Genomic DNA, 13,194 nt, shown 5'->3' with positions numbered 1-13,194 from the left:
GTAGTAGTCATTTTTTTATTTTCTAAAATGTTGTAAAATAAATGCGCATGTCAGATAAATTGACATCAAATTCAAATATTTTTCCTGAACTAGCTAAAGTGTTTTTGTTCAATATTGCCATTACACAGCAAATTTTATGCTAAGAACTTTGTTGTTCTACTTACAACACTGTTTTCCTTCCCTATTATGTAATACCATAAAACATCGTGTACAGCTAATTTTATTTATTAATTTAAGTAAATTATGGTTTAAAGGATGTAAGATACCAAAACCAGTAGTGCTACTTTCACATTTTTTAGCAGAAACCTTTCTCAAGCCACAATCTGGAGCTTAAGGACATTTGAGAACTTCTCAATTTACATTCAAAACTTGTAGCATTTCATCCTCCATCTAAATTAAACAAGTGACATACTCCTGTTAAAAAAAGAACATTTCATCTCTTACCATCTAGTAATCAGAACAAAGAATCATCTTCACTGAGACCTGATGTAAGTATATTAAATGCTGTTTTGAATGTGCTTTTCATAACCATATTATTCATTAAATTTCTTAATATTGCATAAAACTTCATGAAACAACAAAATTTTGTTTTATTGTTTTGTAGGACTATGAGGACACTTCCATCATCTTCTGGTTTAAAACAACTGACTATCTGTTCATCTACTTGAGAAAAAAAACCCTACTTCATTTGATGCACAGCAGACAACAAAAAGACTGCACTTCGCTAAAACTATGCTCCTAAATACAGACTTTTTGTGAGTATTTATAGTTTTTGCATATTCAGATTTTTTTTAAATTACAACATAATTGAAAAATATTTTTGTTGTTTTGTTTGTAGGAATACTACGAGGACATTTCAAGATAATACAGGATGAAACACAGATGGCATAGTCATGACAACATGCATACTTCCATTTACAGCAGAAACTGTATACAACAGGACATTAGTATCACAAAGAACTAATTTTCATTACACTTTGTATTACAATGTAATTACAACGTGTATTTAATGTCTTATTTAAAGCAAATGTATTTTGAAGTATACTTGTAACTGCAAACTTACAGTATACTTGTAACTGTAACTTACTAAATTACAAATGTACCTACCATGTAGTCACAACTCCCATACGTGTGGTTTTGCATAATACCCAAGACTCAAAAGTAGGACTGAAAACTTGCTGGTTCAAGCTTAAGTCAGGTCAAGAAAGGCACTAGACTTCAACATTATATATGTCTTATTCTGTTTCTGTTTTAGGTCTTTTATTTTAATGTTAATTATGTTCAAATGTTCCTGTGTTTACATACTGTTTTCTGAATGACCTATGTTTGTTATGTTCTTATTTGTTTTCTTGGTTAAACATTATGCTTAGTAGTTTTATCTCCTCTGTTTCTTCAGTTCATTGCTAGTGATTATTTTAGTTTTCTAATCTGTTTGGTTTTGATTTCTGTTGCCTTGGCTCCACCTTTGCTACTCACTCCATTGGCTCTACTATATGGCCTTTCATCCCTCTGGTTCAACGGGTCCCTCATTATTCAGCTCTGCTCTGGTCTGAGATCCACCAACCTCCACAACAGACTTCCAGGCCTACCGCTATGTCTGCACCGTCCTATAAATCAGCTTCACCAGGGACCTTTATCCCTCCAGCTGCACCATCGTCCTCATTCCCACCAGCTTCACCTTGTCCCATACATATTCCATCTCCACTTGGTCGTCTGGTCCACTGGTATCACACTGGTTCTCCAACCATCTGGCTCTATCAAGGTAACCCACTCTGTCATTCTTACTGAAAAACATCTTTAAAATATTTAGCATATTTAGTATTTATAATTGCTGTTTTGCATATATTAGAAATTTGCATACTTTTTGTTTAACATCATATAAAATTTTGTTTCATTGTGTTCTAGGACTATGAAGACACTACACATCATCAGTCACCTTCTAGTTAAAACAACAGACTCTGCCTGCACCATCCAATCATCTGGCTCCTGTAGTCCATCGCTCCAGCTTCACCATGTTTGTCACTCCCACCAGCTCTGCCTCAATCTGCAGATCTTCTATGTCCACCTTGGCCCTCCAGTAAAGGGGTATCACCTTGGTTCTCCAGCCTTGCTGACTTCACCTTGGTCTTCCATCTGATCTATACAGGTCTGCACCACCTCCACCATGAGCCTCTATTCCTGCGCCTCCATCAAGGCATCCCACTATGCCATTTCTGCCATGGCAAGCTTAATTGATTTTGCATTAGTCTTTCCTCCACTGCACACCCATGGGCTCTTCTTCCACTAGTTATGTGGTGTCTTCCTCGGTCTTCTCCACCTTAGTCTCTTCTCCTCACCACCATACTGCTGCTGTGATGTTGTATTTAGGCATGAAGAGCTGTCTTTTGGAAGTGCATGTATTTTCATGTTCTGTTTCTGTTCTAGGACTCGTATTTTGATTTAAAAAATAAATATCAATAGTTTCTGAGTTCATTCTTATGTTTAAACTTATGTTATGTTTTTCTGAGGTGCCTATGTTTCGAGTGTGTTCTCATTTGTTTCATGGGTTGCCCATTATGCACACCTGTGTTTGGTGAATTCGTTGTTATTTCTATGCATTTATACTCATTTGGATTGATAATACAAATGTATGAATTTTCAGTATTAAATTGATTTAATTAAATACAACAATGCTACTTATTGTCAATATATACAAATAACTCTCTGTCATTATTTTTTATTATAATTTCTGGAAAGGTTGGTTTTGCCTGTGAACTTTTGTGATCTTGAATGTTTCGTTCGCATCCATGAAAACAGTGACTATCTATGTGCCTGTGCTATAATGAAAGCTCACATTAATTTAGAACATCAATTAAAGTGAGGATATATATTAAACTGTTTAAAGCATGCATTGCCATTCATTTATATATTCTAAACCTTATAACATTAAAACCAAATATGTATTTCTAATGGGCAAAATGCCATAATATGATATCCAATAGATAGATAGAAAGATAGATAGAAGTTTAAATGTGTTAGGCCTATATACATTTATTAACATAACAAGCATTACAAACTACAAAAGCCTAAACAGAACTGAAACCAATGCAAAAACTAGTGTGAATACCAATATCTTAAAATAAACTAGAGAGTGATATGGCGTATTTATAAATGCAATTCATGCATTTATTTGTCATTTAAACTGATGCAAACAGGGAAAGAGGGTAGAAAACACTTATTATCCTGTCGCCCCCTCTAGTGGACACTTCATTACTCAAATAACGCAAGTCAATGGATTTTTTTGGGAAAGTAATTCTGAACAGTTAGAAAAAATATAAGCGAGTCAGACCAATCTGAAGGTCTGAGGTGAGTTTGGTGAAGCATAAAGCACACTTTCTTAAGCCAACATAATAAATAAAACTCAGAGAAACATCGACCAATTCAGTATGTTATAATATTATATTAGTTTTATAATAAAACTAATATCTTTTAAAGGTATGCCGTGCTATTCAACCAACATGATTTTAATTAATACCAAACCTGAACATTTTGTCAGTGTCAATGTACGTTCACTGATTCTAGCTTCTCTCTTTTCTGTCTCTTTATTTTCGTGTGAACTGAGTAGGCTACACATGCTTACATTCATAAACATAAACTTTATTTCTATTCAATTTTCTAAATTATTTATAGTCTACATATGTCACACATGCCTACCTTTTGATGCAAATAAAAGACGAGAGTGGTAAATGTTACGGACATATTATCATGGTACAGTTCAGCCTATTATTGATTTTTATTTACACTTTCCTTTTATCCAAAGATACGGAACTATTTGCACTGTATTTATCAATGGGAAATATCAAGCTAAAATAATCTGTCATGTACTGTGGTTCACATTATATTGGGGTCGCCTGCAAGTCGCAGCAGCATGAATTACGTGACCAGCAAAATATTTCTGCTTCAAATATTGTGCGTAGTTAACAGTGAGTGGTGGTTCCAGACATTATTTTATTAAAGTGCATTTGTCATTGCGCACTCCTACTGACTCTTATTCTGCCTGACAGAAAGAAAAGCACGTAGCCTACTGAAGGCGGAGCGGTTTGACCAATCAGATGAAGGGGGCATTTCAGTGCCGCACATGTGTGCAAATGAAATATCGAACCCATAAACCGATTTGTAAACCACAAACGAAAAATGGAAAATCAAGCCAAAATCAAATTTTTCGTTTTTAAACAACTAATAAACGAGCTGGTTTTCAATCCTCGTTATTCCATTCCAAACAGGAAATGAAATGATCAAAAAGTACACAGACTTCTGTAATGTAGACGTAACAATCTTTATATGAACAATCAATAGGCTTTTAAACAGCAGGGATGCATACTGGGTCATATGGCTTCCTTAAAAATAATTATCCTGTATAAAATACAAATGTAAGTAGTGTTTTCTGTTGATAGAACGTGTCTTGGTGCTATAAGTAATATAATGAAAGTTAAAAGCACTAAAGGTGAATTATATCTCTAATGTAGCCTATATCAGCCATTTCAACTGAAATACAGAGTCTGTGATATTAATGTTTGCCACTAGAGTGAGCCCCAGTATAAGGACACTTTTAAGCCCAATGTTTGTTATTTTAAATTAGTTAACATCAATTTAAATGGAAATAAATGTATTGATCTAAATAATTTGTATAACTATGATGACAACATTGTTTTACATAGAATCTGTCAAATGCTGAAAAGTTTAAAACTTTATCAATAAAATAAAACACATTTTCAATATTAATATTTTTCAAGTTGACACAAATATATTGCTGTCGATTTAAAATTAATATAACATTTTAGTCTTCTTTTCAAGATAATATAAATTTTCTATAAAATACTTATTTTGTTTTGGCTAAATATATACATTTATGGGGGCATATTTTTATATTAATAACATAAGATAAGTATTATCACTTGAACAAGAATGGTGGTTTTATTGAATATAAGCTATTTGATTGAAAGATTCAATGACTTGCTCGTTAAAAAATTCTACTACCTACTGGCAGTTTTTATGAAAGGAGAGTATAGTATAATATATATATATATATATATTTTACACCTTTATTTGGCATTGATGCATACTGAAAAAACCTAGATATTTAGAATCAAATATTTCGTCAATGGGCTCCACTTGAAGAGGAAGTCTGCAAGGTAGGCACTACAGTAAGCATAGTTTATATTTGTTCATTATTGTCTATTTACTGTCATGTAGGCTCACTTTATGCATAATAGACAATATATGCTACACAGTATGACTGTTTCATTCAGATTTTATTATCCCTGTCTAATAGGTGCTGAAATGTAATTGACATATAGCAACCATGTTTTTCAAAGTACATGTAATTTGATGGCAATGCAGACAAAGACACTGCCTGCCAATTTAGAAATCAATCAGACCAAAATTCCTAAACTTACATCGAAATTCACAGTAGTGGCAAAATTAGGAGTTAAACAAACATTATAAGTAGAAACCGACCAACTGCAACAATCAAAGTCATAAGATGATTTTAGGCAAATTGGCAGAACATTATAAATAGTCACTACTAATGATTTATGGTATATCACATTTGGCCAATAGGTATTACTGTATTGAAATTAATGTGATGTGGTCAGATTAAGGTGATAATGACGTACAAAGTTTGGTGTCAATATATCAAGGCATTGCAGAGATAAAGCTGGAAAAGTCATTTTGGCATCATGCCTAAACTATAGCTGCTGCGCTATACAAAAACGGTTTTGTCTATTGACACGAAATCCATAACTTTCAGTCGTCACGGTCTGGAGATGATACGATTCGATTTTGGTGAAAATTGGACAAACGGTCTAGGAGGAGTTTGAAAAAGTTTTTTTTATTTCACAAGACTGTATTAAAGTCAATGGGAATTCCATGTTTTGTTCTATTATAGCGCCACCAAGAGGTTCAGTCCCACAATTTTTTTTACGTGTCCTCAGAGTGAGCCCATACATATGTGTGTCAGTTTTGGTGAAAATATCTTAATTGACTTCAGAGCTATAGACATTTATATGAAAAAACACTTAAAAAAAATCACTGACACATGACTTTGATTGAATTTTACAACACCTTACTATCGATATTTTTGCATTTGGGCATTGACTTTTAGCTATCGACCTATGTTTCCGAACTTCTGATGGAGGTTTCGTCTCGATCGGACAAGCGGTTTCAAAGATATAGCCAAACGTTTTTTAAGCGCTAAATCACAACGCTACACAAACCGTAAGGCGAAACCTAGCATGTTTGGTATCGTAGGACTCGGCAAGGTTTCAGGAGACTAATTAGATGAGTCTCGTGAAAATAAGTCGACCACACCCAAAGTTATAAGCATTTGAAAAAAACAATTCACCACTAGGTGGTGCTGTTTCAAAACTTCTCACGCTCTTTCAGAACATTATGCTGATGACCCATACCAAGTTTCGTAACAATCTGTTCATGCATTCTTAAAATACAGCATTTTAGCACAAAATACAAAATGGCCGACAGTCAAAATCTCTGATATGGTAAAATTGGATATCAGTCGACTTGGCATGTTGCCCTGAATCTAACAATACCAATTTTATGATTTGGACAAACTGTTCAGAAGTTATAAGCAAAAATAGCCATTTTTCATATCTCCGGACCAGTAGGTGGCGCTGCTGTGCCGAAACGCAGTATGTTGCCTCAGGTCATGGTTGGGATGACATGTACCAAGTTTAGTCTGAATACGATAAAACATTGTGGAGATACAGCATTACGTCTGTTTTTGCAAGCGCTACATAAAATTTGTTTGAGCGTTTATCGAAAATGATTTGACAAATCAACTTGAATTCCATAACTTTTGGTCAGCACTGCCTGAAGATGATCTGCTTCAATTTTCGTACAAACCGTCTAGGACGAGTTCGAAAAAGTAGGTTTTTCAAAAAATTGCGGCCATGTTTTTATGACGGAAAAATGACGTCATATGTCATTTGTAATAATAATAATAATAAGAACACCAACAAAAACAATAGGTGCCTCGCACCTTCGGTGCTTGGCCCCTAACTACAACTAATAAAACAAACAATGGCTTATTTTCAGGTACAAAAGGTTTACTTAGCAGGAACATTCAATAAATTTAATAAACAAATCTAAAAATAAAACACCATATAGACTAATACCTAAAGCAACTGTAATACATTTTTAAGGGTAATAAAATGAAGTGCAAAGAGAAAAATCACTCACTATTCTTGACAGTTGTAACAACTTCTCTTGTAATTTAAAGGTCCTATGACATGAAAATTTCCCTTTCTGAGGTTTTTTAACATTAATATGACTTCCCCTAGCATGTATGTGGTCCCCAAGTTTCTAAAAATTTTAATCGGTGTAAATTGAGATTTTACTATCTTTCTCTGCCTTTGAGAAAATGGAAGCTCAAACGGGCTGATCTGGAATCTCCTCTTTGTGACGTTGTAAAGAGAAATGTTACCTCCCCTTTCTCTGCTTTGCCCGCCCAAATATTTACATATAATTCAGTCGCAATGTCAGCAAAGGCGTTACAAACAGACTTTTATGATATGGATTCGACAGCACCGGCACAAACAGTGAGTAACAGTGTTCATTAATGCCTGATCTGTTATCAGTGATTTCTGATGTGTAGTTAATCATTCAAGTTCACACAGACTTTCTTTCTAAATCGTTTAATACTGTTTATGCAACAGTGAATCACGCCAGTGACTAAACAATCAACTTCACGTTGTTTCTCTTAGTAGCATGAAACAAATCTGTTATTTAAATTGTGATTTAACTACAGAGAGCGATCAAAGAACGCTCCCTTTTTTTTCGGAGCTCTCACACATCGCGAGTATATCTGCACACTTGCCCAAACTGCCGTTACAATGAATGACGCTGTTATGCTGCACAACGGAGCTCTTACTGTATTCATGTGTTTGCTGTTAGTTGTGGTGAAAGCATTTTGTGAGTGAAAACGTGTTGCAATAATGACGAGATGACTGCATTCACGCGATAAACAGACTCTGTCTATTTAATACTCATCACTGCAGCCTTTCATGTGATGGGAAAAGATCGAAAAAAATAATTATATAATCAACAAATCCACGATTCGTTAATCTCGACAGCTGTAATAGTATATATATATATATATATATATATATATATATATATATATATATATATATATATATATATATATATATATATTTGAGAGGGGTTCCACATGTAATATGCATTTCAAATGCAAAGATGTCAGCCAATCACAACAGTTGTCTTTTACTCGGAGTCTCACAGCAGACACGCCCCTTCAAACAGAGCATTCAAGCCAGAGGGCTAATATCAGGATATAAAAATGCTTTTTATTTCTAAATTTTAAATGTAAAAATCATACTAACAATATAAGTACACCTAAGGAAACATTAAAAAGCATTTAAAGAAAAGGAAATAATCCATGTCATGGGACCTTTAACAAGTTTATTCTCAATATTTTATTTCGACATTTCTCTCGAAATGTAACGACTTTAAATCTCAAGAGGTTTTTTTATTTATTTTTTTTATTGCATGGACCTAATCCTCTTCTGTGGATTGCCGTTAGCACAAGTGAAGTGGGAGTGTTCAGGTGGCAGAGTATTCTGCAAGTTCTTAAAGCCTTCCTTGAGAGGCTACATTCGCAATTCAAACAATGATTTGTGCAAAACAATAGCCCTATTCGGACGGGACTAGTTTTACAGGGGGTCGTTTAATTAAAAAAAGAAAAGAAAAAAAAGGAAAACAAGTTAAACTAAAGGAACCACACATTAACATGGTTTTGTTATACTAGCCATTTATTATTTATTGTGTAATAATACTAATGGCAATCATTCTGAATAAATGCAATGCACGCATACAGAGCGCGTGATCTCTGTGACGCCCAGATTCACAAATCAGACCCTCCCACCTCTGTAATAAACACGGAGATGTTAGTCCCGTCCGAATTGGTACATGAAAATCGCAGACGTCCGGTGGTAAGAATCGAAACTCAAACGTAGTTTAGAAAACTAGTCCCGTCTGAATAGGGCTAATGATTCATTTGTTATTTGTATGGTAAAGATGGCCAAACGGCGTATTCCTGCGAATACAGGACAAACTGTGTTTTATATAGCTTTCATACAGAACGCTTCTCTGATGCCTTAAATACGGAACAATTCTGTATTATACAGAACGGTTGGGCATCCCTATTTTGCATAGATTTTATTGAAAAGAGCCTAGGATAATGTAACCAGAAGATTTAAGATATATGAGTATGCTTTAAGTTTTTCTTTCCTCATGAGTTTACAATACCTTAACAAGCAAATCAATTCAACATTAATTTCACGGTGTGTCTGTGAAAGGTTGAGGTACCATCGTAGAAGTTTTGTGTGCATTTGAATGTCATGGCAACGTACAACACAAAGTATTTTACACGTAACATAACGTAACGTGGAAATGCACAAACTACCATACCATACCATCAAGGCATAGGCCACGAAGTGTTGGTGAAATAACACATTAACACAATAACAGAGGGAATATGGAATTTTTTTCCAGAAAACCTTGCACAAAAGTTCTCTCTCAACTGCTTACTTTCATTTTAGACAAACCATCGTAGTCTATTTGTAAACCTTCTGTGTTTTGACAGTATAAGCACAAAAGATAACTAAGTTCAGAGATCAGGCGCTGTTTGACAGGCTTTTTGGTGCGCATGCTTCGGGTGTATGCGACGCTCAGAAAAGGCATACATCAGACCAGCGCATGAATGAAACATTTAACCAGCAAGGCTTTAAAGCACATACAAATAATGTACTTTTGTGTCTACGAATAAGTGCAGTGACCCGTGAGAGTAACTCTAAAGCAGAGTTAACACTGATGTGAATGCATGTGATGTTGTACAGTTCAGACAGAGACACCAGAACTGCAGCTGACAGAATGTACACTGTAGCATGATACTACAATATTTATTCAAAAGCAAATTGTAAACAAATCAGATCGATCCACTCTGGGACCCGTTAAGAAAAATTTGCAGTTTCATGCTGCCAAAACACCGGATCCGTCTAGAGGACACACCAATAACATACAAAATTTGTACATATACGGCTAAAGGCATCTCTGTTTGTACGGGGCCTTACTGTGATAGTTTTTTGCATGTATGTGTAAAGCAGATGAATGACTGAAGCGCTTCCCACATTCAGTGCAGTGATAAGGTTTCTCTCCAGTGTGGATCCTCTCATGTGTTTTCAGGTCTGCTGACCTTTTGAATCTCTTGTCACATTGTGAACTCATAAGGTTTTAGTCCAGTGTGGATCCTCTCATGTTTTTTCAGGTCTCCTGAATCACTGAATCTCGTCACAGTGTGAACACTTGTAAGGTTTCTCTCTAGTGTGGATCTTCTCGTGCCGTTTTAAACTGCTCGCCGAAGTGAAAGTTTTTTCACACTCAGAGCACATGTACTCTCTCACACCAGTATGCGTTTTCTGATGTTCTTTCAAATATGAAACACGTGTAAAACTCTTTCCACACCAATAACATGAATACGGCTTCTCCTTTGTATGAACTGTCAGGTGTTTCTTCAGGTCTGAAACCCTCAAAAATGTTTTATTACACTGATCACAAGTGTATGGTTTCTCTCCTGTATGACATCTCATATGCTCTTTAAGGTTTCCTTTCCATACAAAATTCTTTCCGCAGTGATTGCATGTGTACGGTTTCTCTCCAGAGTGGATCCTCGTATGTGTTTTCAGGTATCCTGAGTGATGGAATGTCTTGTCACAGTGTGAACACTTATACGTTTTATCTCCAGTGTGAATTCTCATGTGTCTCTTAAAGGTTGTTATGTGTGCAAAACTATTTCCACATTGATTACATGTGAACGGTTTCTCTCCAGTATGTACGCTCACATGTGCCATAAGGCTTCTTTTTTGTTTATAACTCTTCCCACATTGATTACATGTGAACGGTTTCTCTCCAGTGTGAATTTTCATGTGAAAATCAAGACGACATTTGTATGTGAAACTTTTTCCACACTGAGTGCAGGTGAAAGTTTTCTTGGCTCTTCTTTTCTTTAGATCTTTCCGTTTGGTTTGAGAGAAACTCAAAGGTTTTTCTCCAGTTTTGACATGATTTTTCTCATCAACTTCACTCCATTTTTTGTTCTCATCACCTTCTTCAATAAACTCTAAAATAAAAGAAAAACAGTTCACTTGTCAGTAACTTTAAAAAAGTTTGTTCTTTCTGAATTTTATAAACTAAACCTTCCTGCAAATGTAAAAATATAATTTTTAAACCATTACATACACAAACCCCATGTTTTTACAAGGAGAACTATTCAATATGTTTCATCAACTACAACATTATCTAACATATATTTTGTTGAAAAAAATTGTCCCCCATTTGCTTTTATTCTAAAGATTGTTTCTATTACAACAAACGATCTAAAACTACTTGAAACTTTATAACTGTCAGTAGAATTAATCTTTTGGGGTCAGATGAGACATTAAACCAAGGTCCTGACTCTGTGGTCATTAAAAATCCCAAATTTCCCCATTGGCCTCTGACCATCATGGCCTCCTAATCATCCCCATACATTGATTGGCTTCACTCCTTCTCCTCTCCACCAATAAGCTGGTGTTGTATTTGGCCGTTCTACCGGAATATGGCTGCCGTCGCATCATCCAGGTGGACGCTGAACACTGGTGGTGGACGAGGAGATTCCCCCTTTCATGTAAAGCGCTTTGAGTACCCAGAAAAGCACTATATGAATGTAATGGTAACACTTTCTATGAAGCCCGTATTTATAATACATTATAAGAGTATTCTTAAGCCATTATAATGAATGAATAATGCATTATTAAAAAAAACTTGAGATGATACAACATTATAATATTTACTTATTTATGGTTATAGCTTCTAAGAGTATGATGATTTATAACACAATGAACAGGTTGCATCTGGTGCTGGTCATAATAAGAATATCATCAAAAAGTTGATTCATTTCACTAGTTCCATTCAAAAAGTGAAACTTGTATTTATATTCATTCATTCCACACAGACTGATATATTTTTTCATTTTGACTATTATAACTGACAACTAAGGAAAATACTTAATTCAGTATCTCGGAAAATTTGAATATTACCTAAGACCAATACAAAGAAAGGATTTTTAGAAATCTGAAAAGTATGAAAATGAAAAGTATGAGCATGTACAGCACTCGATACTTAGTTGGGGCTCCTTTTGCCTGAATTACTGCAGCAATGCGGCGTAGCATGGAGTGGATCAGTCTGTGGCACTGCTCAGGTGTTATGAAAGCCCAGGTTGCTCTGATAGTGGCCTTCAGCTCTTCTGCATTGTTGGGTCTGGCATATTGCATCTTCATCTTCACAATATCCCATAGATTTTGTATGGGGTTAAGGTCAGGCGAGTTTGCTGGCCAATTAAAAACAGGGATACCATGGTCCTTAAACCACTTAAGAAACCCAACCTCAACCCATCTCTTTCTAGAGAACTACAGACCAGTTTCCCTTCTTCCTTTCATTGCAAAAACCTTTGAACGAGCTGTGTTCAAACAAGTCTCACACACAACAATCTCCTTGACAGCAACCAATCTGGCTTCAGAAGTGGACATTCAACTGAGACTGCCTTGCTCTCAGTTGTTGAAGCTCTAAGACTGGCAAGAGCGGAATCAAAATCTTCAGTACTTATCCTGCTTGGTCTGTCCGCTGCTTTTGACAGGGTTAACCACCAGATCCTCCTATCAACTCTACTGGCAAATGGCATCTCAGGAACCACACTTCAATGGTTTGAGTCTTACCTGTCAGATAGGTCCTTCAAAGTATCTTGGAGAGGTGAGGTGTCCAAGTCTCAACATCTAACTACTTGGGTGCCTCAGGGCTCAGTTCTTGGACCACTTCTCTGTCTACATGGCATCATTAGGTTCTGTCATTCAGAAACATGGCTTTTCATACCACTGCTATGCTGATACTCATCTCTACCTCTCATTCCATCCTGATGATCCGACAGTAGCTTTCGCATCTCATCTTGTCTAACAGACATTTTTTCCTGGATTATGGACCATCACCTTCAACTCAACCTTACCAAGACAGAACTGCTTGTGATTCCAGCAAACCTATCTTTTCATCACAATTTCACCATCAAGTTAGGCACATCAACCATAACTC

At 35.6% G+C, this 13,194-nt stretch overlaps 1 protein-coding gene and 1 long non-coding RNA gene across 2 annotated transcripts in view; one reads left to right on the top strand and one right to left on the bottom strand.

The window, feature by feature from the left end:
• The window catches only part of LOC132106189 (uncharacterized), a 228,828-nt gene extending 219,760 nt beyond the window's left edge, over positions 1 to 9,068 (top strand). Inside the window, exon 2 of the long non-coding RNA XR_009424060.1 lies at positions 8,763 to 9,068. This is a non-coding gene — a long non-coding RNA (uncharacterized LOC132106189). The remainder of the gene's footprint in view (positions 1 to 8,762) is intronic.
• The window catches only part of LOC132106031 (zinc finger protein 271-like), an 89,977-nt gene that overhangs the window by 65,966 nt on the left and 10,817 nt on the right, over positions 1 to 13,194 (bottom strand). The window lies entirely within an intron of this gene.

The sequence above is a fragment of the Carassius carassius genome, chromosome 26, assembly GCF_963082965.1.
Source record: "Carassius carassius chromosome 26, fCarCar2.1, whole genome shotgun sequence".
Taxonomy (NCBI): Eukaryota; Metazoa; Chordata; class Actinopteri; order Cypriniformes; family Cyprinidae; genus Carassius; species Carassius carassius.
Note: the sequence above shows the minus strand (reverse complement) of the source record. Positions and strands in the feature narration are given on the sequence as shown.